The 26,337-nt window shown below is 48.0% G+C and overlaps 1 protein-coding gene and 1 long non-coding RNA gene across 3 annotated transcripts in view; one reads left to right on the top strand and one right to left on the bottom strand.

Moving 5' to 3' along the window:
• Positions 1-26,337, bottom strand: part of LOC119436181 (ubiquitin carboxyl-terminal hydrolase CYLD) — a 138,313-nt gene that overhangs the window by 102,717 nt on the left and 9,259 nt on the right. The gene's annotated exons all lie outside the window — the stretch shown is intronic.
• The window catches only part of LOC125940237 (uncharacterized), a 148,665-nt gene that overhangs the window by 55,252 nt on the left and 67,076 nt on the right, over positions 1-26,337 (top strand). Inside the window, exon 2 of the long non-coding RNA XR_007463462.1 lies at positions 1,075-1,228. This is a non-coding gene — a long non-coding RNA (uncharacterized LOC125940237). The remainder of the gene's footprint in view (positions 1-1,074; positions 1,229-26,337) is intronic.

Here is a 26,337-nt window from a genome sequence, read left to right on the forward strand (position 1 = left end):
TACGCCGCCGCGGGCGAAGGTACGTGCGGTCTATCGCTTCAACGGAAACTGAGCGGCGAATGCACGGCGCATAAAGGTCAGAGCCGTGTGGAGATAAGAGACGGTGCGGACGAGCGACGAGCGCAGTTGTTGGCAGAGTCCCCCCCCCCCCCCCCCCGCTCCCTCCGGCGCTGGCTTCCTGCTTCCTTGCTTGCGCGTGGGAGATGAGTGCGTTCGCTCTCCGTGATAGCGCGCGTCCCCGCACGCTTCCGCTCGGGCATACGGCGCGCGGTGAAGATTTTATCTATAGGGAACCTCACGGCGACGGCGACGACGACGGCAGAAATCCGGTTGAAGTGTCCATATAATTGCTATCGCAATAAAACATGATAATCCTGATTCAATTCATGAGCGGAAAGTTAGGATAGCTTGAATACAGTTTAGCCTCGCTTTTAGAACAATTAAGCACCATATACGCTGCTCGCGCCGTTTAGACATTGCCTCATCAGCTCCGAAAGCGCTTTTACGTACATGTCCTCTGAAGCTGTGGCCAAAGCTTCGTGTCGTCCACCCAGTCACCGTCTACGATATCTCCCGAAACAGAGGTTTGCTGAGCCGCACCGGCGTCATAAACATCCATTGTAAACACGGAGGCAGCGGAGGCAGTTCAGGCAAGCAATGGACGCGTCACCACGTGATCAAACATGGCAGCAACCACGGAATCGCCGCGAAAAGGGGGTCAATAGCTACCAAGAAATCGCCAAGTGAGCCAAGTGAGTGATCGCGGCGGCCGTGTTTACGCGTTTTTTTCTTTCTTTTTTTCCTTTTTTTTTTTACTGCCAAACGGCTAGGAATGACAGAACTGCCTCTCGGTTTCCAACAATTTCTGCGGCGGTTGATGTTGACATATTGTATATTTTAAACCGACGAGCGATTACCAGTTGAGGGATGACGGAAGTCGCAGTATGAGGCAGATGTCGTAACAGGCCCGTCGCTATTATACGCGCACAGTACCGGCGTACACTATAGAAATATGAAACGAGATAAGTTGCCTGAGGCCAAAAGATGAAACGCATGACATCTTCGCTATTCCAGGGATCAAGAAGGATGGTGGTGTTCTGGGAATACTGACGGGAGAGAATCTAGAATGGTCTCATTGCGCGATACGATCCGTGAAAAGCTGCAGCCAGGGTGGGTGGCAGGCAGTGACGACAGCGAAGGGCGATTGGTGTCTGGTCAACAAGCGAAGGTATGTACTTTCGAAAAGGCTCATATCTTTTTATGACTATGCGGGCTCATGCTTCTGTCAGATAGCACAATTAACATACTTGAGCTGGATTACTCGAACAGGCGGACATTACTTGTACAATAAGTATGCATAATTTACCATTTAGAAAAATGTACCTAATAACGTTTTTAAACTAATTAATTCATGGCACATAATGCAATCTACAAATTGTACCAGGTGAGCTTGCAAGGCATGACCACTTGGAACGAATTCTAAGGATGGCAGCGGTTTCGTGATATGCGCCATTATACTTGCGGTAAAAATGCACTGTTACTCCACTTTTATAACAAAACGCCGTTTTAAGCATTGAAGAACAAAAATATCTGGAACGCCAATGAGTTTTTGGCGCGCACACTTAGGGAATGAATATCTCGAAACTGCTGTCACCCTGAGAATTCGTTCCAAGTGAATATGTCTTGCCGGCTACAATTTGTAAACAGCAATATGTGCCGTAAAGCATAATTAGTCAAACTAATTAGAGTGTCCATTTTAGACTAGCAGGGCCTTAATTTCGTCTTTGTCTGTTGTCGTCCTGTATTACTGGTTCCCGTTATACGCTCTTGCAACAAAATTAATGAAATACCAACTAGCCACCCTTCCTTCGACGTACAGTTGGGCAAACGTCCTCTCAACGTCACTGTTACCGTTCGCGATGCAGAGCAACGTCAACGCTGAGTTCGCTACTAGCGCATTACCGTCGTTTACAAGCCTGCGACGTGGGGGAAATGCGATGCGCCGTTACACGACTACTAAAAAAAAAAAAAAAAAAAAAGCAACGAGCAAGAAACTTTAGTTCACTCAAGGCCTAATGATCGTGTCTGCAAAGCATTGCACCGCTACGCGCCGCGAAAAAGAGTTGAAATTTCAAACCAAACACCGTGCGCTTTTCTCGCGGACGCCGCGCTCCCAGCTGGAGAGACGACGTCAGTCGCACAAGTGCGCCTACGTATTTCACAGTGCCGTGACGTCACTCACAGTGGCATGTGACTTCGATAATTATTCAAGGCAGCATCAATTATTTGCTTGATCGGTTGCTTCAATAGACGATTTAAAGTTTAGAGAAATAATAAAACCTACAAACCGAATGCCTGCGAGTCTTTGTTTTACTCCCTGCCGTACCAATAGGGGCGTCATTCCGTTTCGCCTGCTTGTTCCAACGTCGTGCAGTCGCGCGTGCAGAAAACGGAACTATCTGCTATTTTCTACTGGGTTCAAATGCGCGATCGTGCTTGCGTCTGACTCGGTGCTCGTGACTTTGGCACTGACTTATACGTGCCGCTAATCAGGTGTTCTCGTGCAGAGCGCGCTAAATCGTGCGCTGCGCGAAATGAGACAAACGCAACAGCCCGCGCGCGATAACGTCACCGGAACTGCGCCCTCAGAAAAACGCGAGAGATAGAGAGAGAAAAAAAGAAAACAGGCGGGGCCCGTGACGTATTCCTCATGCGATCCTCCGGCTCCGGTATGGGAGAACACAGGGAATTTCGCTTGCGGAGGCTAGACGGGGGTAAGCGCAGAGTGTCTCTATGTTGGCGGTGACGCTCGCCTCCTGAAATCATGGATTCGCGGCACTTCAAATATTTTTAATTAGAAAACTTCTTGTGGTAGAACACTCCTTAGGGGGCACGTAACAACTTCCAGCGTATAACCGAAATTCGCTAGTGGTCTGGTGCCCTTTAAGCGAAAGAAATGCATATACCATACTATTAATATCTTTATTATTTATTTATTAATACTATCAATATCATAATAACAATATATCTTGACCACTTATTCACTCAAGTCGGGCAGCGTTTATTAGTTTTTGAACTCTTGCATATATTATTATCGTTCACAAAAGGGGGCGAACTTCGGGGGGAAATCGGGTTTAACCTGATTTTCATAAAACTTGATCGGGGTGCAAGAATCAGGAATTATCGAGTTTTAATCGATAACAAAGGTGCCCAGCACTTATATTTAACAAGATTCCCGTATCCAAACATGTAAACATTCCCGGTCACTCTTTCAATGACTTAAAAACGAAAATATTGGAATCAGGCTTTCGCTCACACCACGACCGGGAAATTCGCGAGTCCTATCTAATCCATAAGTTTAATACCACCGCCTCGGGTATTAATGAAAACACCGGGAAACTCGCGTGCCTGCCTTCTGATTAGAACAATGTGGTTATAGCCGAAAGTAAATTCCTTCTAGTCTAACCGCGACGCATGTAAAACGGTCTTGCTTCGTGCTGACACGTCCGCATATCCTCTTTCTTTTTCACTCTGGAGCCGCTATTGTGTCGCATGCCGCCTTCGCACGGCATGTCTGCGGTAGAATGTCGTCTTTTTATCTTAAACGATGGTGGTGCCTCGAGACTGGGGAAAGTGCTGCCTTAGGAGCGGCTCATCACAGCCACCCACATGTTTTTTTTTTCTTTTTTTTTTTTCCCTTCCGCCACCACGGAAACGACTCTTTTTTTTTTTTCCTCGTTCAAAAAACGAAAAAAAAAAAAACGTGTGTTTTAGTTGTTTATTTTTATTTATATATCTTTTTCCCTTACACTTTGTTTGGAGCCACATGTCCTTTCCACGTGACTTTCCGACACCTTGGGAACGAACGTCTTGTGTATTCTCATTCACTCCGATGAAGGCCGGACCACCGGCCGAAACGTCAGTAAAATAATAGTATTTTTGTTGTTAAACATGTGAGCATTTATTTCATTATATATATATATATATATATATATATATATATATATATATATATATATATATATATATATATATTGTTACGGGGAGTATTAACAGTAAACGGCTAGCGCTTGTCCGACAGGAAAGGCTCTGACCTAGCCCCACTACAACGTCTTTGTCTTCGCCATTGCTCGTGACATTATCCCCGGCCGGTGAAGTACCGTCCAGGTGCTTGTTGTGGTCAAAATGGGTTATCACAGTTGTAACGCTTGAAGCGGGAAACATGTACGATGTCACTTCGTGGTGTGGCAGTCGATGAGGTGTATGCAGCGGGAGATATCTCATAAGTGACAGGAGTCACCTGGCGCAGCACGCGGTAGGGCCCGACGTACCGCGACATTAACTTTTCACAGAGGCCGACACGACGAGATGGGAGCCAGAGAAGGACGAGAGAGCCCGGTGGAAAATTAGTATCCCGGTGTCGACGATCGTAGATGGACTTTTGTGCGGTCTGCGATGACGAGAGCCGAGCGCACAAGTGATGGCATCTTGCGCATAGGAAGTCGTGGACGTGGAGGTCGGATCAGAAGGGAGCAAGGTGTCAAAGGGTAGTAAGGGATGGCGTCCAAAGAGAAGATAGAAGGGTGAGTAGCCGGCAGTTTCATGACGCGATGAGTTGTAAGCAAATGTGACGAACGGAAGCGCAACGTCCCAATCGTGGTGGTCATCGGAAACGTACATGGAAAGCATATCGGTCAGTGTACGGTTTAGGCGTTCGGTGAGTCCATTGGTTTGAGGGCGATACGAGGTGATGAAGTTGCGATGAGTAGCATATGATCGAAGTAGATCGTCAACCACACGAGACAGAAAGCAGCGACCTCGATCTGTGAGTAGGTGACGTGGAGCACTGTGTTGGAGGATGACGTCGTACAGTAGGAAGTCGGCTACGTCTGTGGCGCAGCTAGTTGGCAACGCTCGAGTAATTGCATATCGAGTGGTATAATCCGTAGCGTCTGCAATCCATTTGTTGCCTTTCGTGGAAATTGGAAAGGGACCGAGCAAGTCCAGGCCCACTCGATAAAACGGCTCGGTTGGAACGTCAATTGGGTGAAGGAGACCAGCAGATTGAGTCGCAGGTTTCATGCGACGCTGACACAGGTCACAAGATGTTACATAACGGCAAACGGACCGATAAAAGCCCTTCCAGAAAAAAAACGTCGTCGTATGCGATCATAAGTTCCGGAGACGCCTAAGTGCCCGAAAGTGGGGGCGTCATGAAACTGGACGAGGACATCCTTGCGCAGATGATGCGGGACAACGAGCAGTTCTGCGCCGTCGGGGTGCATGTTGCGGCGGTAAAGAACGTTATCCTGAAGCAAGAACATGTTGAGTGAAGGGTCGAGGGTGCCGGATTGCAGACGGTCAATAAGAGAGAGCAACGATGGATCTCTACGTTGTTCATCGGCCACATGGATGAAGTCTGTTATCGAGGGGATGCGAAAGGACCACGGTTGCCGGAGCCGCGGGCGCGGGCTGCGATGACTGCGTACTGTCTTCGGCCATGGAGGCGGGAAAAACGTGCATGGCGTCCGCTCCGAAGATCCAGGGCCGGGTGGAATAGATCCCGCAACCTCCACCAAAAAGACGTTAGGGGGAGTATTTATTTAACAGTAAACGGCTAGCACTTGTCTAGTCAAGACTGCACAGAGCGCACAGGTTCCAGCAGGTTTTCAGTCCGACAGGAGAGGCTCTGACCTAGCCCCACTACGTCTTTGTCTTCGCCATTGCTCGTGACATTATATATATATATATATATATATATATATATATATATATATATATATATATATATTGTAACGAAGAAGTGCTGGTTAGCCAGGCGCATCTCCAGCGTATGAAATACAACGAAGTGCCGGTCAGTCAGGCGCATCACCAGCGCTTTACGCACGGGGCCGGTCCTGACTGCTCGCACCGAGTTCGACCTCTCAATCCTTGCGTAACCTGTCAATAAACACCTTGACATTTGTTGGAGGTGCGGGGTACCACTCCATCAACGCTGGAACTTCGACGCCGAACCATTCAACCATCTCGGCCCATGCCGGACGATCCCGCCCAGCCTTCTCGAACCATGCCTGACGATCCAGCCCAACAAGCTGCAGCCACGGCACCACCTGTCATCTGTCCTGGCGTGCAGCGTCAGCGGGATCCTGCGATTTTCGCGGGTACCGGTGATCACGACGTCGAGAACTGGCTCGCCTCTTACGAAAGAGTCAGCGCGCACAACCGCTGGGACGATACGGCAAAGCTCAACAACGTAATTTTCTACTTGAGCAACGTTGCGCATTTGTGCTATCGTAACCACGAATCCGACATCCTGACATGGTAGGCGTTCAAGACCAACTGCACGGAAGTATTTTGCCGTCCTGCTGTCCGTAAACTTCAGGCCAAAAAATGCCTGCGCGGACGCGCCCAGCAACCAGGTGAGAATTTCACCAGCTACATCGAAGACGTCGTTAATCTGTACAACAGAGTCGACGCAACGATGCCAGAAGCCGGCCAGATCAGGCATGTCAAGGGAATTGAGGACGACGCCTTCCAGATGTTGGTCGCCCGAAACCCGACCACAGTGTCTGTCGTCATTGTGCTGTGTCAGAGTTACGCAGTTACTGTGTTACACTACGCAGTTTCGTCGGCCTCTGCTCCTATTTTCGCCGCTTTGTGAAGAACTTCGCTTTGATCATCACCCCTTAGACTCAATTGCTGGCTGGAGACAACGCCCTATCCGCCTGGTCGAAAGCATGCGATGACGCGTTCACGACCCTTCGCCATCTGCTCACCTCTCCTATTCTGCGACATTTTGACCCCGCTGCCCCAACTGAAGTCCATACAGATGCTATGTGGAGTCGGCCTTGGGGCGGTTCTTGCCGAACGCAAACGTGGTATTGAGGAATACGTCGTTGTTTATGCTAGCCGCACGCTGAAAGTCGGAGCTAAACTACTCTGTTACAGAAAAGGAGTGTTTAGCCATACTCTGGGCCCTTACGAAATTTCGACCTTATTTATACGGCCGCCCATTTGATGTATAGCCACGGACCACCATGTGCTGTGCTGGCTCTCCTGATTGAAAGAACCCTCTGGCCGCCTCGCACGCTGGGCGCTCCGTTTGCAAGAGTACGACATCCGGGTCTCTGGACGCAAGCACACCGATGCCGACGCTCTCTCGTCTTTGCCCCCTCAACTTTGTCCTGTCAGCACTTTCCATCGATGACATGCGCTCTGAGCAGAGCAAAGACCAGTGGATTTCTTCGCTTTTGGAGTTTCTCGCTGATCGTTTTGACTGTTACGACATCTAGGACTCTGCGGCGGCAGGCGCATCACTTCGTTATTCGCGACACACAGCACCGTGTGCAAATTGGGGATCAGTATGAAACGATGCGCATAAATCAGCCCGCAGATGACGCGGTATTGCTAGGAGACATTGCCGACCCTCGGGGAGATATGTGCGACAGTAGACGAAAGGCGCGTGCACACTAGCGGCAAAACGCGCGTGGCGCGCCGCCGGCGGAAAGACGCGCGCCGCGAAAGCAGCCGCGAAGCAGGTTTTATTGCGATAGCAATTATATGGACACTTCCACCGGATTTCTGCCGTCGGCGTCGCCGTCGTCGTCGCCGTGAGGTTCCGTATAGATAAAATCTTCGCCGCGCGCCGTATGCCCGAGCGGAAGCGTGCGGGGACGCACGCTGTCACGGAGAGCGAACGCACTCAATCTTCCACGCGCAAGCAAGGAAGCGGGAAGCGAGCGCCGGAGGGAGCGGGGGGGGGGGGGGGGGCGCATTTCTACTCTGCCAACAACCGCGCTCGTCGCTTGCTCGCACCGTCTCTTATCTCCAGACGGCTCTGACCTTTATGCGCTGTGCATTCGCCGCTCAGTTTCCGTTGAAGCGATAGACCGAACGTACCTTCGCCCGCTGGCGTATATGCGCTTGCTGCCAGCGTTTTGACAGTCGTTGTCTGCAGTCATTCAGTGTGATCTATTCATGTTTGTTTGTGCGCGCTCACACCACAGTTAGTAATAGTCGGGCCACATTTTCCAACGCACGCTACACATGCAATGCTGCCCGGATCGGCAGTGCAGCGCTACAGGTGTGTCCCTTCGCACGCGCTGCCCACGGGCAGCGCTTCTCATCAACACCACCGTTTCACACGCGCCTTCTCGTGGTCATCGAGTCTCTCTTCATGTCGGTCTACTTACGCCGCAGCACACCTGCTTACTTAATCAGCTCATGTTTACTACAATTCATATTGCTACCAAAGCCGCTCACCTTACTTCGTATGACATTGCTGTGTTGCTATCGCATTCATTGCTTCGCCCTTAGGGCGAAACTGTGACATTTTTTTCTTGCCGCGGGAGAGATCGCTCCATGAAGGAGACCAATGAGAGCGACCGCTTCCGTGACGTGCGCGGGAAACTGGTTTCATGCGGACCCGCCCGACCGCTCGTTTCGTACTCGCGTCCGGTGTCAACCGGAAACTCGTTTCGCACTATCGTCTGCACGCGGAGCTGACCGATAGTTCGAGATTTTAGTTCGAGAAGGGGGGAGGAGTATATGCTACGTGACTGCGTACGTACTATAGCGAGTACGTGACTGCCGCAGCGGCGCGCCGCCGGTTGGTGCGGCCGCCCTGCCGCAGCTGCGTTTTGTCGCCCTGCCGCAGCTGCGTTTTGTCGCCGGCGGAGCTCCGCGTGCGTTTATTCCGCTAGTGTGTACGTGCCTTTACAAGATTTATTTTTAGGCGCGCCCAGGTGGATGTTTTATTTTAATTTGACTTGTGACTCACAAAACGAGGTCATATGTTCATAATTTCACCACAAAATACACAACGCCCTGCGCATTCCTGCAAAGTTTCGTTTCGATCCGGCTTTTAATTATCCAGCAATCAGTGCAGGCCTAATAGAAAGCGTGATGGGCGGACGAACGCGATCGGCCAGCACCGTTTGCGAACCGCTACAAAAAGCGCTGTTGCACGAGAAGGGAATCCTTACTGAAACGTGCGCTCAGCGGTGGCCGTACTGTTGCATAGTTTACTATTTGAACCCGTCAAGCCACAAAATCTGATATACGCCAACGTTATCCGCTACCCGCAAGCCGTCCGCAAGCTCAGTGGTGCATTACCATCCAGTTGCCAAGCGTTAGCGCCATAGTCATTCGAAGGCATCTGCTTAGTTCGCCATTTTGCTGTAAGTCGAGGCAGTCCGGGAAAATACAGCATACGGCGTGCCAATTACATAATTATTATCATTATTATTATTTCGAAAGTTTTTTCATAGAGCATAAAGAACTTCCACGCTTCAAAGCCGTGAACTACACATTTCTGTGCACCTGCACTATGAAATGTCAACAATAGCAGCAGCGATGCTTTTGCCGCAAGCAAACCCAACGGGTTTGTATAGCACGTTATATCTTGGTCAGCGGCTTCGCTGCGTGCATAGCTGCATGGAGTGACGTATGTTGGCACTTACGCTCAGTTGTCGATTCTACAATTTACATCGGGGTAAATTTATCCCGGGGCCAGAGCGCGATCCATGCTGCAGAGGGCCGCCTGTACCACCACCGTGACCTGTATGGTCCACAGAAAGTTTCAGGCACTCACGGAGTGGTATTTGAGCTTTTGCAAATGCGGTAGATCGAGCAAGGAATTTCACTTTCCAATACGGTGCTTTATTTAATAACTGTCCAAATGGAGATGTTTTATTTACTTCTTCCGGGCTGCCTCGGTGAATCAAAATGAGCGAAACGTGTTTTTTTTCTTCCCCCCCCCTCCCCCTTTACGCAAAGCACACAACTGCAGACTCCTCAGAAAGTTCTCCCATCAGGTCACCGTCGTGCCCAATGCATACACACAGCCCGAGGCAAAAATCTCCCGGTGCCAATGGTGTTATTTATAAACCTCACGTGGCTGGTGATGCAAGCCGCAACCAACGCGCCAATTTCACCCACACTCGGCGATGACGCCCGCGCCCTGCTAGAAAGAGCATATACGAGGGGTCGTGGGCGCGTTTCAATGTCGCCGCACGATTTATTGCGCACAACACGTGGCGCTCTTCCTTTTCGCTACCTCTTCCCGTACGGACGCGCGCTTTCTGTAAACATCCTCGCCAAAAAAACGTGCGGTCCCGCTGCGAAGTGCAGATGCTCCGCTGGTGGAGCATGCGGCAGACACAGTGGCAAGCAGGGGTGTAGCCAAAGGGGGCGCACCAAGCACGTACCCCCTAGAGTCACTCCCTCCCCCTCCCCCAACCCGAAGTTTGTGTGTGCCAGGATACCTCGCCTCGCATAAAACGAAGTGCGACAACACCATCCTGGCCCCCTCCCTCCACTTTCTGTCTTCCTAGGCGAAATTGGCCGGAGTACATTACACCGAGGAAATTAGCAGCGTTAATATTTTGCAAGTCTAGAAGCGGTTATGAGCGCTTCGAACGACGGTCTTCGATTCTCCAATATGATCCTTCGTCCGATTACATTGGTTAAAGAGTTTATTATATTGCCCAATCTTTCTAATTACAACTTCGAATTATTATAAAATGTAAGCCTACCTGAGAGCCATCACAAGGAATTGGCTTTTAATCTTCCCTATTTGTCAAGGGGCACTGAAACCCCTCTTTCATTGGGCCGTATTTCCTAATAACTCATTTCATTTTCCATTCCTGTCGCCATTGACTCAAGATGAGCGACTCGGTGCGACGCGTAATAATAATGAAAAAGAATTGGAACGTTACAGAATACGGGCCCCGAGCAATTCGCAGGAACGAGTGTGATTTTGAGGAATATATTGTGACAGGGATCAATATTCCCGAAGAAATATTTGAAAAGAAGCCTATATAAACTGAGATAAAAGATTACAGTGTTTACTTTCCCCATATCCCCTCAATTCATCAGTTCTTCACCTACCACACTCTTTTTTCCCTATATCTTTCTTTTTTTTTTTTTTTCGACCCTAGTTTTCGATATGACGAACAAAATTTCGAGTTCCACGCTCAGCGGCGTCGGCGTTGCGGGTAAGAGTTGTGTGCAAGTACCACACAATTCCTGATTTTGAATCGTACTCTTTCGTCTTGTGTGTGTGTGTGTGTGTGTGTGTGTGTGTGTGTGTGCGTGTGCGTGTGCGTGTGTGTGTGTGTGTGTGTGTGTGTGTGTGTGTGTGTGTGTGTGTGTGTGTGTGTGTGTGTGTGTGTGTGTGTGTGTGTGTGTGTGTGTGTGTGTGTGTGCGCGCGTGCGTGCGTGTGTGTGTGTGTGTGTGTGTGTGTGTGTGCGCGCGTGCGTGTGCGCGTGCGTGCGTGCGTGCGTGCGTGCGTGCGTGCGTTATTATGAGGATGATCATCAGTGAACATCTCAAAGTCCGACCTGAAAAAAAAAAAAAAAAAAAAAAACTGGATCTGCACCTGACTCCAATTACTATCATTGTATACCCAATTTAGCATCTCTCCAATTTCCCTGTTCTCTTATCTCTTTCAGCCCTTTCTCACATAAATAAAAGCATTAGGAACCTCTTCATTTAGGCGTAAAGCATGTGACATCCGCCGCTTTATCCAAGCGTTAACTGCTTTAAATGAAAACTAAGAATGCCAATTATTACGCAAGCAGCACACATTATACTAAAAAAAGTGACCCGCTACGAGGGTACACAGAAAGCGATAACCTCTAAATTTTGTCAATCGTTGCATTTGTGTAATTCATTTCATCCCTCGTTCGATCGACTGACCGATTTTCTTCCTCCAAATTTACCATTTTCATAGCGCCTTAACTCCGATGCCGCCTATTGTTGTGTCTGGCGGTCCCTCGGGACAAAGGAGGCCGGCGCCGACTCAGACGCGCCAACCTGGCGCCCTTTCTCGCGGCCGAGAATTGTCACCTGGGACTGAGGGATTAGCAGTTGGTCTCCGGGCTACCTCATGCGTGGCTAAACAGCAGCGTCGCCCCTTGGTGCGGTCCCGTGAATTACCAGCGCCGCCCGAACCACGACGACGCTACGCCGACTGCTGCCTTTCGAGACAGCCACCGCCCTACCTGGTTCCGCGAACTGACCACTATGGAGAGGCGAATCTTGAAAGGGGCCCGCGTCTGGCAATCCCGGGGGAACGACATCAACGTTCGGTTCCCAAGGTGTCAACCGCTGCCTGTGTTCGGGGGCGACCTAACAAGATTGGAGGCGGAGCCCGGCGGGAAACGACGACACATCACGTGCGGGATATGGCCACCTGATCCAAGATGCTGATTGGCTAAAAGAACTACAGTGTGTTCCCTCGTCGAGTGAAAGAGGGAAACGAAAGGGATAAAACAGGGGACTTGAGTGTTGTGAGAGACGCTTCACCATGTAGCGACGCTTGAGGCTTGACGATGTAGAGCACGCTCGACCATGGAGAACGCTCGGAGATGTAAACGCTACCACATGCAAAGATGTTAGCACGTAGACGGCTCCAATATCATGGAGCCCATCTTGTAATATACCATGTACAGTGTATATAAAACAGTTTTCTAATCTCCCTGGATATCTCCTCCTCTTGGCACCTGGCACGGCACCACACATGGAACCTTGATGGACCCACGGACCATCACCATTCGCAACACTATCCAAGTACATGCAAAACGCAGAAATGCTTTTAAAAGGCAACCGCTGGACCGATTTGCATAAAATTTGATGCATTTAAGAGAAAACGTTAAATTCTAGTGACTGTAGCACGCAGAATTTAGATTGCATGCTTTGATATTTTACAAGGGCTTTCAGAAATTGGTAACCTAGAAAATGCAATCGCAAATTTGTACCTCTGCTTCAAAAACAGGGGCGGAATTCACTGGTTCACGACGAGTTGATCCGCGCATGTTGATACGGGAGATCCATCGCGTTGTCGCTGTTCGGAATCCCCCCTGGTTAACGCACACGCGCGTGCACACCTTGGAAAATGCTATAAAAAAACAACAAAAAAACGAACATTTCCACTACTTCGTCTTTAGCTTATCTTCTTTTACTTTGGACTTTGGAACGGTTGCTGCAACACGCGACAGCGCCTTCTCGATACGGAATGCTCTCTAACATTTCACGCTGCCCGGTCGCCGTCGTTCTTGCATAGACTAATTCTAGTGACTCGCAACTAATTCAACCTTGTGTTGCCATCCGCTGGCTTTCTGCTTGGCTCAGATGCATGCGACAGGCTAGGGAAGGCAGTTGTCCTGATTCGACCTTCGGAAAACGACGAATATGACCAACTCCGAAGTGCTCTTTTTGAGGAAACTGAAAAGGCTACCTCGCAGCATTCTGCTACAGTGGACGACAATAGGTGGACAGCAAAATGACGATGTCGTCAGCTAGCGACTTCCGGTTCGAGGGTTAGCGCTTCCGTTGCTTCGTTCAGCCTTGTCAGCAGTTTCTGCAGTTTCTGCAGTGCGATTTCCCGCAGTTCGCGAAGAAAACACGTTTCAGCAACGTGATTATGGTTGGCTGCTCGGCATTAGGGGGCGCGAACTCTTCCGTGAAAGGAAAAAAAAAATGTTGCGTTTTCATGGAATGAAGCGCACAAACGTAAATGGGCAGTTGCCGTCAAACGAGCGACCGTGAACGGCGAGCTGTGGGTACAGAACGTAGGAGCCAGAATATGCGAAGATCATTTCGCCACAGGCAAGTGTTTTGGCGAACAACTTCGTCTACTGACGTTCTAGTACAAATACCCCCTTTTTAACAATCAGTTAAATATACACACAGGTGCACCCAGCAAGGATCCTCAGCACATTGATTACGTGCCGTCTTCATTCCGGCACAACGAAAAGGCAACTGAGGCTGCACGAAAGAGGGAGGAGAGGTAACCTCAAAATAATTCGTGCACTTTTCAGATACTCAAATCAGTGCTTTCTCTCTGCAGTTATGCATGACATGCGTCTCTTGAGAAAGAACGGGAGACTGCGAAGGCACAGCAGCCGACGACATGGCGCGCGCTGGGCACCGCTGCAGACAAAACAGCGGACGAAGCGATCGACTGTACCGTTTGTTATGGAAAGCGTTACCAACAGCCACTTATTAGGTTGACTTACCACTTCTTAAAAACTACTTCTAAGTTAACGAACGTTTATATCCGCTCGACCATCAAATCGCCAGATAAACGTTATACGACTATTAGACGCGACACAAACAGGTTAGGGCATGAAATGTCTGCCACCTAAAAATACACGAGTCTAAGGGCGCCAACATAAGTACGAAGGAGCGATAGCTCACATCTACCATTTGGAACTGCCCAGCGGTGCTTGCATCGTGGTTTTTCACCAAAGTGCCGCAGTTTATAAAAGACCAAGCGCGTGAAGCATGGGCATGAAGTGACGGAGGCATAGACGGCGTCGTGGTCTCGAACCGGAAGTTGTAGCAGAATGCGCCATACCCCACAATCCCTTGCGACAACCGAGATTTTGCTATCCACCTATTTTTTCCTCGAGAGATACGAACTTGTTTGGATGACAATGCGGTCCTTCGAGTCGTGGCTGAGAGCCTACAACTCGGTGGTTTTCAACGAGTGGGGATGGAATTCTCTGTTAACGCGAACGCGATTACGCCAGTTCGATTTGGCGCGCGATATTCGTTAACGGAGGTTAACAAAGAAGCTCGAGAACAAGTTAAGGACCGCACAAAGAGCAATGGAACGAAAAATCTTAGGAGTAACGTTAAGAGACAGGAAGAGAGCGGTGTGGATCAGAGAACAAACGGGGGTAGACGATATTCTAGTTGACATTAAGCGGAAGAAATGGAGCTGGGCAGGCCATGTAATGCGTAGGATGGATAACCGGTGGACCATTAGGGTTACAGAATGGATACCAAGAGAAGGGAAGCGCAGTCGAGGACGGCAGAAAGTCAGGTGGGATGATGAGGTTAGAAAATTCGCAGGCGCAAGTTGGAATACGCTAGCGCAAGACAGGGGTAATTGGAGATCGCAGGGAGAGGCCTTCGTCCTGCAGTGGACATAAATATAGGCTGATGATGATGATGATTCGTGGCCCTATTAAGTTCACCAATTTTGTGCACACTGCGACCTACATACGCAGCGTTTCAAGGTATTTCGGCAAAGTCAAATTATTGCGCTCGTCTCCACTCTGGCAGCCAATTTATGTGTACCATATCGAAAACTTCAAACGTCACTTTGTGAGGCATTAGTATTTGTAATAGAAAAAGTTGGCACATAGGTTTCTGGGTATCAATTTATTATACCGTGAATAATCAGCCATTAAACAAAAAGGGAGGAGGGGGGGGAGAAAATCCGAGGGCACCTAAGTACTTACGAGTTGTGAATGCGAAAACATTAAAGTCCAATTGAATGCCGCTGACCGGTCCAAGTTATGATCTCCTTGCGTGCGAGCGAGCGCGTTGAGACGCTTGGCGCGTTTGCGCGGACAGGCGAAAGCTTGCGCGGACAGGAAACGCGCTGATAACACAGGCTTCCGAGAGCGAAAGCGAGGATGACGTGCCGTTGCGGCGATGCCCCAACACAGCGGCAGCAGGTGTTTCCTTTCGTCCATTCTGCTCCGTCGAGGCCCGAGCCAGCTAAGGTCCCTTAAAAGAAGTTTTAAACTTGTTTTATCTGGGGACCGTGACGCTGGGAAGTTTCGCTGCTACAAACGCCGCCGGCTTTTATCGCTCAATGGGCTTTTTAACGCTTTCGCATGAGATAAATGCAAAATTTAATCCAATGTTGCCTGTGGCCTGCTGGTGAGGCGAGGCGAGAGGCGACGAGGTGCGCTGCGTCCTTCTCGAAGAGCTACATTAGTTTATATCGCCAACAAGACTAAAAGCCCCTGCCTACTTAACCAATTGTGTTGTCGGGATAATTTTATGCTGGCATTAAGGCACCCTCACAGACAGTGCTTTGTTATCGACTTAGTTTGTTTATCCAGTGTTACCTGCACTGCACAGCACGCCAATTTTCAAGGTCATAGTTCGCTGCGTTGTTGCAGAGCGGGAAAACAATCAGGGACCGATTTCATAGAGCCTTTCATTCGGAAGTGCTGTTTGCTATTGGCTAGCTGCCTTTGCTAATATGTCCGACATCACAACTGGCTGTCATCTCCTCTTATGAGTAGTTCCAGCGTAAATACTTCTTTTGTGATACGATCTCAGATGTTCAGAATTTCTAGGCAGTACCTCACGCACCAATTGAACTATCCTTGAAGGCCAAGGTACAGAAACAAGAGAAAATGTATCGTAGTCTTCAAATGATTTAATGACAGGCCGCAGGCCAGGACCACCGAGAGAAAATCGGACTGCATGAACACAAGTGTAACAGTTTCCAGAAGCAATCGTCAGCAGGAAATGGCACGTTCTTTATCAAATTCACCAACTCGAAGTTGAGATTACAATTGCCCCGGGAGTTTATCTCCAATGCAGTTTATCTCCAAGTACCCATGCACTGACAACTTTAAAGGTTTCTGCCACACTTCTCTCCAAACTACACCAATTGGCAATTTCTAAAACGAAGCAAGTTCACCTAGTGGCTGAGCTAACAGAAAACATTCCTAAAGTTAAAGCATGTGGTTCTACTCCATCACACCCATGACTAACCGCCACCTGTGGTATACAACTACATACCTGCCAAGTTTGGAGAAACTAAATCCGGGAGATCTTCCGACCGGGGGGGAGAGGTCAGTCGGTTACACAACTCCCCCCCAGTGTCGATATTTTCAAGTACTCCCAGCCGAACTTCATTACAAGTTTATTTACACATATACAAATGACCATATGAACATCAAGGTCTCACTTTTGCAAGCATTTTGTTATTGCTTAATTTTGCCTTAAAAAGTATTTAAAATTTAATTAAATTCTCGGGTCTTACGTCCCACAACCACCATCTGATTATGAGGCACGCCGTAGTGGGGAACACCGGCTTAATTTCGACCACCTGGGGTTCTTTAACGTGCACCCAATGGACGGCACACTGGCGTTTTTGCATCTTGCCCCCAATTAAATGCAGCAGCCGCCACGGCCGAGATTTGATCCCGCGAACTCATGCTTAGCAGCGCAATGCCAAAGCCACTAAGCAACCACGGCGGGTGTTCAGAAATTCTTCAGATAATGACTGATTGTAAGAAATTCCATTTCTTTACATTTTGCGAGGTTGACGTTTCCCAGCGTCTTGGACGAGCGGCACTGCGTCCTCGTATTTTTCACGATGTTAAATTGCCGCTCGCACTCTGCATTGCTCTGTAGTATCAACAAAATACCCAGCGTCACTTCGGCTGTGCACTACATTCAAAGTACTTAAAGATACTTTTTGCGCTAGCGCTCCTTGCTTTTAAACCCATGACTGACCGTAGGCCTAAGCAATGCCGAGCGACTGACGCCGAGGAGAACGATGGAGAGTCTAGTGTTGCTAGTTGCGGAAGGCGGCTTTAGCTGGCTAGCTTAATAATGAGACTAGGACCACTAGGGCACCCAACAACCCCGTCAGCGTAAGGAGCGGCTCTGCGGTTAACGAAATAGCGCATGCATAGGGTTTCCCTATTACTTTCTTGACAATGTCTTGCGCGATGAACTTCCAACTCGATTATTTATTTATTTTTATCTATTTACATCGTACTGCAGGCTACATGGCCTGCAGTACGATGTGGTGCCCTGTCCTTCAAGAAAGAGTAAGCACATTCACAACTTGAAGAATTCACTTTTGCATAGAGTGCTTATGCAATAAAAAACTGCTATTAACTCCAGAAATGCTCCAATGTACAGCACTATAGCTTCTCTGAAGACACTGAACAAAACAAACACCACTTAGACAAGTACCCAAGCACATGAAGTTGCGTGTCAAAATAGTGCAAATTTGAGAGAGAGAGAGAGAGAGAGAGAAGGAGAAGGATACTGTCAATAATGAAATAAGGCAATTAAATTTTGGGAATGGTTTTATTGCCTACAACATGATGTGAATAAATATGACCAAATAAAATCGGCTTTTACTTTACCAGGAATCTGGAATTGTCTCTTGCAATAAAAGTTTTGGTCAGCAGTAGGACAGTCAAAATATAATAATAATAAAAATAATAATAGTAATAATAATAATAAAATAGTGATGGTGATGGAATCTACATAGCACAAAAGGCACCTTAGTAAATTGTTTATTATGAAGGAAATAAAATATAGGATAACCAAAACAAGACAAAAACATAGGCCAATGATTTGCTGCACTAGCTCGACTGATCAGTAATTCTTCAATGACTTCAATATGAGACAAAAAATTAAAATGCAGACTAAGCTTGCATTTTACTTTCTTTTCTCATATCGCCCCACTGTACTGTATGTTGCTATGTGGCATACTGTGCACTTCTAGTACTGCTCTTGTCTGTAGGTGTTTGTCGTTCCTCGTAGCTATGCTTGTAAAGCTATTGCACACTTTACTAAGTATAAGGACAGCTTGTAGAGACATCATTGCAGCAGCCATTTTGAGCCCAACAAAACCCACCTCATTTATTTCCGGGTTATATCCATCTGTAATAATGCTATAATGTGTAATCTGTAACGTCCCATGCAAGCTATCTTCATGCCTGGCACCTTCAAAATTTTTATCACTGTATCTGCTACATAACACTATGTTTAGAGGGTCTTGTTAAAGACTTCACAACAAAGACTTGCCCATGTCCAATATCACGTTCTAAAACTGCAATATGTTAATAAAACAGTTTTTTTTTTTTATACTGGCTTTCACAATTCTGGAGAACTAAGCATAGCATGACTTTTGCACACAAAATGTCTTTACAATGAAATACCCCTGCCTCACATACATCATATAAACAGTTTCAATAGTCACTACAACTTTTCATTCATTGACTTAACCAAGATCCACCAAACCTCATAACTGCTTTTTATCATGATTATTCTCAAATAGCATGTAAGATAAAATAATTCATGCTATATAACAGATGCAGTGACAGCCCTTATTGGCATGATCAGACATTCATAAGCAAAATGATGATAGTGTTCGGCTATTGCCGACTCCTAAGCCATGCCCACAAATTTGGCATTCAATGGCACTGCATAAAAAAAAAAAAGAAACACACGAGACCGAGAATAGAGTAACATTATGGAATGTGGCTGGACAGCCATGTTCTTGGCAAGCCAAATGTGTTCCGATCCACATCCTCCTGATGAACGAATTTGCTGGAAGTGGTGGCAACAAGCGGAACATGCTATTCTTTTTCCTATACCTTCTGCCACATGCAAGAGTGCCATGAGAACAGCTGCACGATTTGGCTGGGCAGAAAACTGGCACAGCAAGATACCTGTAGTAAAAAAAGTGTAGAGGCGACTCCATTCACATAAAGGCAAAAAAAAAGGTGGGGGGGGGGGGGGGGGGGAGGAGCCAGTATTGAATCCCAATACTATGGTAGCTTTTGTTTGAGAAAAAGTTGTGTATCTGTAGTTTGCAGATGTTTAAATCTCTAACACCACAAAACAAATGAAAACATAGCCCTATACACCACGATTTTAGAGTATACTGGGCAGAATTTGCAAGAATGACAGCAGTCAAATCACTTCACTAATCCATAAAAGTTAAACTAACTATTTAATTAGGTCCTCTATTCCAATTCAGCTCCTCTAAATTGGAATATGACGTCACTTGTCATTTAAGCATGTCACCCATCTACACCATCTCTCTGTTGGCACATAGGACATTCTTGTTTTTTTAAGTGAGCCCAATAAATAATTACCTTTCACTGCAGATGTATGTATTAGGCGAATTCCAAACATGAGAATTTCACAAAGTGGGTTAGTCTCAGAAGACGCCTGCTGTAGTGACTTGAACTGCTATAGCATTCTGCAGCAAAGCACAAAATCATAAAAAATGAAGCAGGATCAAAATTCGAAAGGGGCAGGAGGCAAGAACACTTGTATACTGAGAGTCTCGGTGCACACTCTAGAACTGCAGGTGGTGAAAATCAATCAGTAGTCCTCTCCTACGATGTCCCTTAACCCCTTTGTCTCAGTGTGCACATTGTTGTGCCGTGCTTCGTGCCTATGATCGAGGCGACGGGAGCTCCCACCTCTGCGCGACAAATCAAGAATTCAACGCGCGGGGAGACTTCAAAAAGCACCCATCTTTGCCGCGGCACCAGGTCTTCCCCCCCCGTGGAAAGAAGAATACGACGTGGGTGACGCCAGAAACCGCCCGTCTGGGTCCTGTCGACGAGTCGCCAAGGGGACTCGACGACACAATACGGCGCGGGCGACGTCAGCAACCGTCCCCTCTGGCTCCTGTCGACGAGGAGCCGCCGCCAAGGGGATTTAAGGAGGAACCGGCCCATTGTTAAGCCAGAGAGTCGCTACCGGCCGCCCCGTCGGTCTGGTGCGCTCTTACCAGCTCTTACTGCTTTGACCAGCTATCCCCAGCTAATGGCAGCTATTACCAGCTATTACCTGCTAGTCCTGCTATATCTGTACATATTTGTACATAGTGTATAAAGCTTTCGTCTCCTTTTCGCCTGCTTCAAGACTCAGTCTCTCGTCCCCAACCCCGAGTCGCAATAGTGGATGGCAGCTATGGGATTGGCGAACCAGTATCTGAACAGCGGATGGCAAGCTGCGAGATACGAGGAGCGAAGACGCCTGCTACACCGCTCGATGGCAGCTACCAGATCGACCGGCGTCAACCACTTTGGCTGGGTGAGTGCCCGATGTTTGCTTTTCTTGTCGCCAGACCTCTCTAGCACAGGCAGATGTTAGTAGAGTTTTGTTGTTTTGGTAGGCTAACATTACGAATTTACCTTCCTTGAATAGTCGATTCTAGTTTAAGGTAAGGGTAAATTTTGTGGGCAAGCAACACGAGGAACGAGATCGCGATGGAGGAATTCCAAGTTCAGGACCTCATTCAAATTTGCGAGGAGTTGGGCATTTCCGCCGGCTCCGAAAAAGCAAGGAAAGCGATTCTCGACGTGATGCGAGCGGAGGACGTGACGACCGAGGAAGCCGAAGAGGCTTGGGAAATGATTGTGGAGCGAAAGCTCGAGGCAAAGGAACGCGTTAGACGTGAGAGGCGCGAGTTAGAGGCGAAGGAGCACGTAAGTCCGGAGGAGGGGGCAAGGCTAGAGCGCCGTCGAGAAATTCAAACATGGGCATGGCGCACAGCGCGATACCATCTTCATAATTTCAAGGCAGGCGAGAGCATTGTTACTTTTCTTGCGGACTTTGAAAAGGTTTGCGAGAAAGAAGGTGTCAACCGGGACCTCTGGTCTGAGCGGTTGATCCTGTTGCTTCCTCGTAAACACTCGTGTGTTTTGGAACGCCTACTTGATGAGGAGAATCGGGACTACGATGAGGCTAAGGACGCTTTGTTGAGGCATTTTGATGCTGTAAGTCAGGCCGACTGTGAAGGCCAAGATGATAGCGACAATGCCGAGCTTGTCAAGGACAGACCAACTTTTGAAATGGCTACTAGCTCGGTACGCATGGGAAATGCTATGGTGCCATTGGTGCACACGCTTATAGACGAGCGGGACCACGTTGTTGTTTCGCCGTCTAAAGAAGCCGCTTTGGAAATTGTGGCCGACGACCAAGGTCAGGGAGAAATTCTGCGCCCTTTTGATGGCAGCGACAAACTCAGGCTAGTCAACGATAGACCGCAGGGCAAGCCGGCTAGCTCAGAGGGCGTCGGATGCAGTTATGTTCTGTTAGAGGTACAGACATCTAGCGACGACCACGAGGCTAGCTTGGTTCTGCCGACCGGAGCAATGTCGTTGCGACGAGAAGGCAGGGCACCTGCGAGTACGAGTGCCGAGACCGCGAGCTTTGCGAGCCGCGCCGAGGGCAAACGACGAAGGCGCAAGCCGAGAAAGTCGGACTCGGGCGGCGATACGGGCCAGGTCAAGCGCTCCAACAGCCAAGCCGTTAGGAAAAAGCGGAGTAGGGTGAACCCGAAGCTTAGGCGGCTGCTGAAATCTAGAATAGGCGTGAGGCGCGTCGCAAGAGAAAGATTTGCACATGAACTCAGACGTCGCAAATGCCGCCAGTTCTTAGTGGTGTCAAGGCATTGTAAGCAGAACAACGTAGCGAAGCGTCGGGTATGCTCGATAGTCTGCTGCAATGGCCTCTCCCTTTCTGGGGGAAAGAAAGGCGACTGCCCAGCGGTCAAAGGGACAGCGCGCACGCGGGTCCGTGAATGCGCCGCTCTCCCAGTATTTGTTGGCCGCGGGTCGAAAGTCGCCGGTGCTTGCAGCTCTTGTTTCTTCTTGTGTCGCGACTGGGCTACGCGTAGACCCGAGGATGGGAGACCCTCTCGAGCGCGTCTGAAACGACGTGTTTGCGCACACCTAGCGATTAAGAGCATACCACCTTGAAAGCCGATTTTATTATGTCTTTTTAGTAATAATTTTGTTTTGTTTGTTTCGTTGCGTTAAAGTTCAGTCGCGTGTTGAGCCTATGAAAGGTTGGATGTGTTAAGAAGAGCGCTTGTTTGATGCTCTGGTCTCTTTCGTTCGCGAGACACTTCTTTTAGTTTGTTGTTAAATTTTCTAGTGAGACCTGATTGCTGAACGCTCAATTAGAGAAAGCGTCAGTGTTTTCACGTTTTGTTGTTTTTACGTTTACCTAGGCTAGACAAAGACTAAATGCTTAATTTAGATTATGACTTGTTTTGTATTGTACGCGTTAGTTGTGTCAGTGTATAATTTTGATTCACCTTTGCTTTCATGTAGTTCGTGCGAGTTTTAGTATTTGTTTTTTGTTTGTTTTTTTGTTAGGACCGCTTCTGTGCTTTAAAATGTGGTGCTCGTTTTGCCGAGCGCATTTTGACAGCACTAAGTGGAGGGCTATTTCTTTATGCGGTGACAGTTGTCGGGTTTAATTCCGTACTTTTGCGAAGTGGCGCCCAGGCGCACAGATTAGCTGCGTTCAGCCTTTGCGTCATGGCTTTCGGGGGCAAAATTAAGTCATCTTCGGCAACCTTGATCTTTGCCAACCCGCTTGCATTACGGTTAAGAATCGCTTACAAAGCAATTCTGATTTGATTATAACCCTCACGCATTGACAAAAAAATAAAAATAAAAAAAGAGGTCCGTATCTCGAATTTCTCTCTCAGATACGTGTCTCGTGTTGTTCGGTATTTTTTTTTTGTTGTTGTTTTGTTTTGTTAGCGTAGCCAGATCTCGGAAAATGCTTTGTTCGATGATTTTGGTCTGGCGGTTTGAGGAGCATTCGGAGGGTGCTTGCTTTGGCCGGAGTGGTTTGGCGTTGTTGATTCTCGGTCGTTCCAGTGGACATAATCAGGGCCGAGCAGCAGGAAAGACCACCGGCGGGAAAATCGGCAAAGCCTGTACCTCCATCGACGACGTCGCTCAACCGGCGCATCCAATCTTCCGAGCTGCGTCGGACAGCTCGACCTCTGGATGCATTGTCTGGCGGCGGGGGTGCTGTTGTGCCGTGCTTCGTGCCTATGATCGAGGCGACGGGAGCTCCCACCTCTGCGCGACAAATCAAGAATTCAACGCGCGGGGAGACTTCAAAAAGCACCCATCTTTGCCGCGGCACCAGGTCTTCCCCCCCCGTGGAAAGAAGAATACGACGTGGGTGACGCCAGAAACCGCCCGTCTGGGTCCTGTCGACGAGTCGCCAAGGGGACTCGACGACACAATACGGCGCGGGCGACGTCAGCAACCGTCCCCTCTGGCTCCTGTCGACGAGGAGCCGCCGCCAAGGGGATTTAAGGAGGAACCGGCCCATTGTTAAGCCAGAGAGTCGCTACCGGCCGCCCCGTCGGTCTGGTGCGCTCTTACCAGCTCTTACTGCTTTGACCAGCTATCCCCAGCTAATGGCAGCTATTACCAGCTATTACCTGCTAGTCCTGCTATATCTGTACATATTTGTACATAGTGTATAAAGCTTTCGTCTCCTTTTCGCCTGCTTCAAGACTCAGTCTCTCGTCCCCGACCCCGAGTCACAATAACATTTGTGAACCCAAATTCTTTTACCAATTCTGTGCAGTAGTGGGGCAAGAAAAAAAAAAAAAAAACATGTAGGATCTGCAGGTCAATTGATCTCTATGCTCAGCCTGTGTTACTACAGTTGCCTCTAGACTGCAGAGCACTGCTACACATGACCACTTTACTAAAGGCACTACCTCAACATGCCAGCATGCCGCTTTCTGTCAGCAGTGGTGAAATAGTAGCTTATCGTTTATCGTTATGCCTGCAGTCAATATTGAACTTGCACATCTGGGCTGGGCCGATGATTCAAATCTTATGTAAAAAAAAAGGGGGGGAAAAAAGCAACATTACTGACGGTACACTAAGTCAAAATTTAATTACTCTGTAGTTAAGAGATCTCGCAAGAAACTGCAGAAAGGATCTTTACCATCTTTGCTTTCTTTCAAGAGAGTCTTGCAATACCTTATTGAGAGTGCATTGTAATTTGTGACTGAAGGATATGGACCAGGTGGGGCTTAATAAGGCAAAACCCTATCCACCATAGTGATGAAAAATAACTTTAAATTGGTCAACAACTTGATGCAATCATTGCGAATTTTCTCTGGTAGCCCATAAAACCCAGCCATACAATTTCACTACCTGCTATTACCTTAAGGGGAGACACTGGTGTTCGAAATTTTTTTTTAATTTTTGCCATATACAAACGAAATGTTCAGGCAAGGTATACATTAGCCTGCTAGAAGCATATATGCAATCAATTTTTTCTTATGTCAAGTCATTTTGGAGATATTTAATACTTTCTGAAAATCAATTTGCCCAACTTTTCAACAATTTTACCACAGAATATCAGAGAAAAATTTATATTTGCATGTTCTAGAACAATCAGAGGTCACAATTAGACCATCACTGTAATTTTAGCTCAATTGTTACAAAAGTTATAGCCATATCTAATATGAGGGTTATGAAGCTCAAAATTCTTATCTGTTGTATTGCCACATAAAAAATTCCTGCATAAAGGATATCATATATTATTAGTTTTGTTGTGTGTAGAAACTCATAAGCTTTTAAATGCAACAAGAATAATTGAAATCGGACTATTACATGAAAAGATACTGTGGGCAACAGCATGTGTCATAGGAGAAATGCAGCTTTTGAGAAAATGCAAAAAGAAGTTCCAGAACATGATCAAGGTTTATTCTTAGCAATTGAAGCTAGAAATTCACGTCCACCTTGCACTAGAAGCCACCAGGCTTATAATCACCATCATTCTCTTTTATGCGCCTCTTCTTTATGGCATGCATGAACTTTTCTGCTCTGGTGTGCTTCTTGTCAGATGCGACTAGCCGGTGCTGGTCTTTTTCAGCACATCTTTGAGCTGCTGTGCTGCCTTGGCTCAAGTGTAGCTCCTTCAAGATGGCCTCAGAGGCATGTTTTGTCCCAGCATTAAACCTGGTGATTGCTTCAGCAGCAGCAGTTTCCACAGTGAAAAGTGAGGCATGTTTGCTTTTAGGCACAAGGGACCAGATGACCGAATGGAGGCTCTCGTTTGAGTTTTGAGTTTTACCTCGCTGACATCGGTTTAACAACTTTCGGTCCGAGAGGCGAGTATACACTGGCAGGAGGGCTTCTGCAACATGTGCAGGAAGATTGTAGCGATGCTTAGGTGGAGCCTGCTGCCTTGCCACAGCCTTGTTGTATGTGCACCACGATTCTTCACCCTTTGGGCACCGTGAATGATTTGGCTTTGCATCGGTGGAAGTCACATGGTCATAAGTGGCAAGGACAGCATTCTCCATCTCTTCAATATGCCCTTGGTGTTCCTTGAGTGCCCAGCCATAATAATTTGTGAGTTTTGCCACAAGCTCACCTGTGAGCTTCCCTTTGCCACCAAGGCTTGGCCTACCTTCTCCCTTATTTTTCTGCAGGAGGTTTCGGAGTGCAGCACCCATCCGTTTGTGCACATGATTTACGCAATCCTCCTTTGAAATTGCTATGTTACCTTCTCCTCCTGGAGGCTGTTAAAAGCGCGGCTATCGCCGTCACACAACATAGTTGTGTATCGGAGTCCATGTTTCTCCAATGACCGGCCAAACAGAATTTTCGCAGCCTCTACCTCCATTTGGCCAGGCTTGCTCGAAGTGTTTTTTTGGCACTTATGTCGAACTCGCCATTCACTATATTCAGGGTCATCATCCTTGGGGCCGAGCTCGCATCCCAGGCAGAAGTTGGAGAGAACTTGAAAGTCCAGCACATAGCCAGAAAAAATTTCTATCACAGTTCCCTACACAAATGTGTGACAGGTGTCCACGAGTCAGCCAAGTCCCGTCAAACGAAACTGCTATGTTTCCGGGATTGCCAAAGTTCAGTTCAGAATAAATAGACTTCACAGCTGCCGCGCACTTGGTCATAACACCCGCGGATGCGTTCAGGGCGGCGGGGTTCATCTTATTTTTTACGTAGTCTTGG

The sequence above is a fragment of the Dermacentor silvarum genome, chromosome 1, assembly GCF_013339745.2.
Source record: "Dermacentor silvarum isolate Dsil-2018 chromosome 1, BIME_Dsil_1.4, whole genome shotgun sequence".
NCBI classification, from domain to species: Eukaryota; Metazoa; Arthropoda; class Arachnida; order Ixodida; family Ixodidae; genus Dermacentor; species Dermacentor silvarum.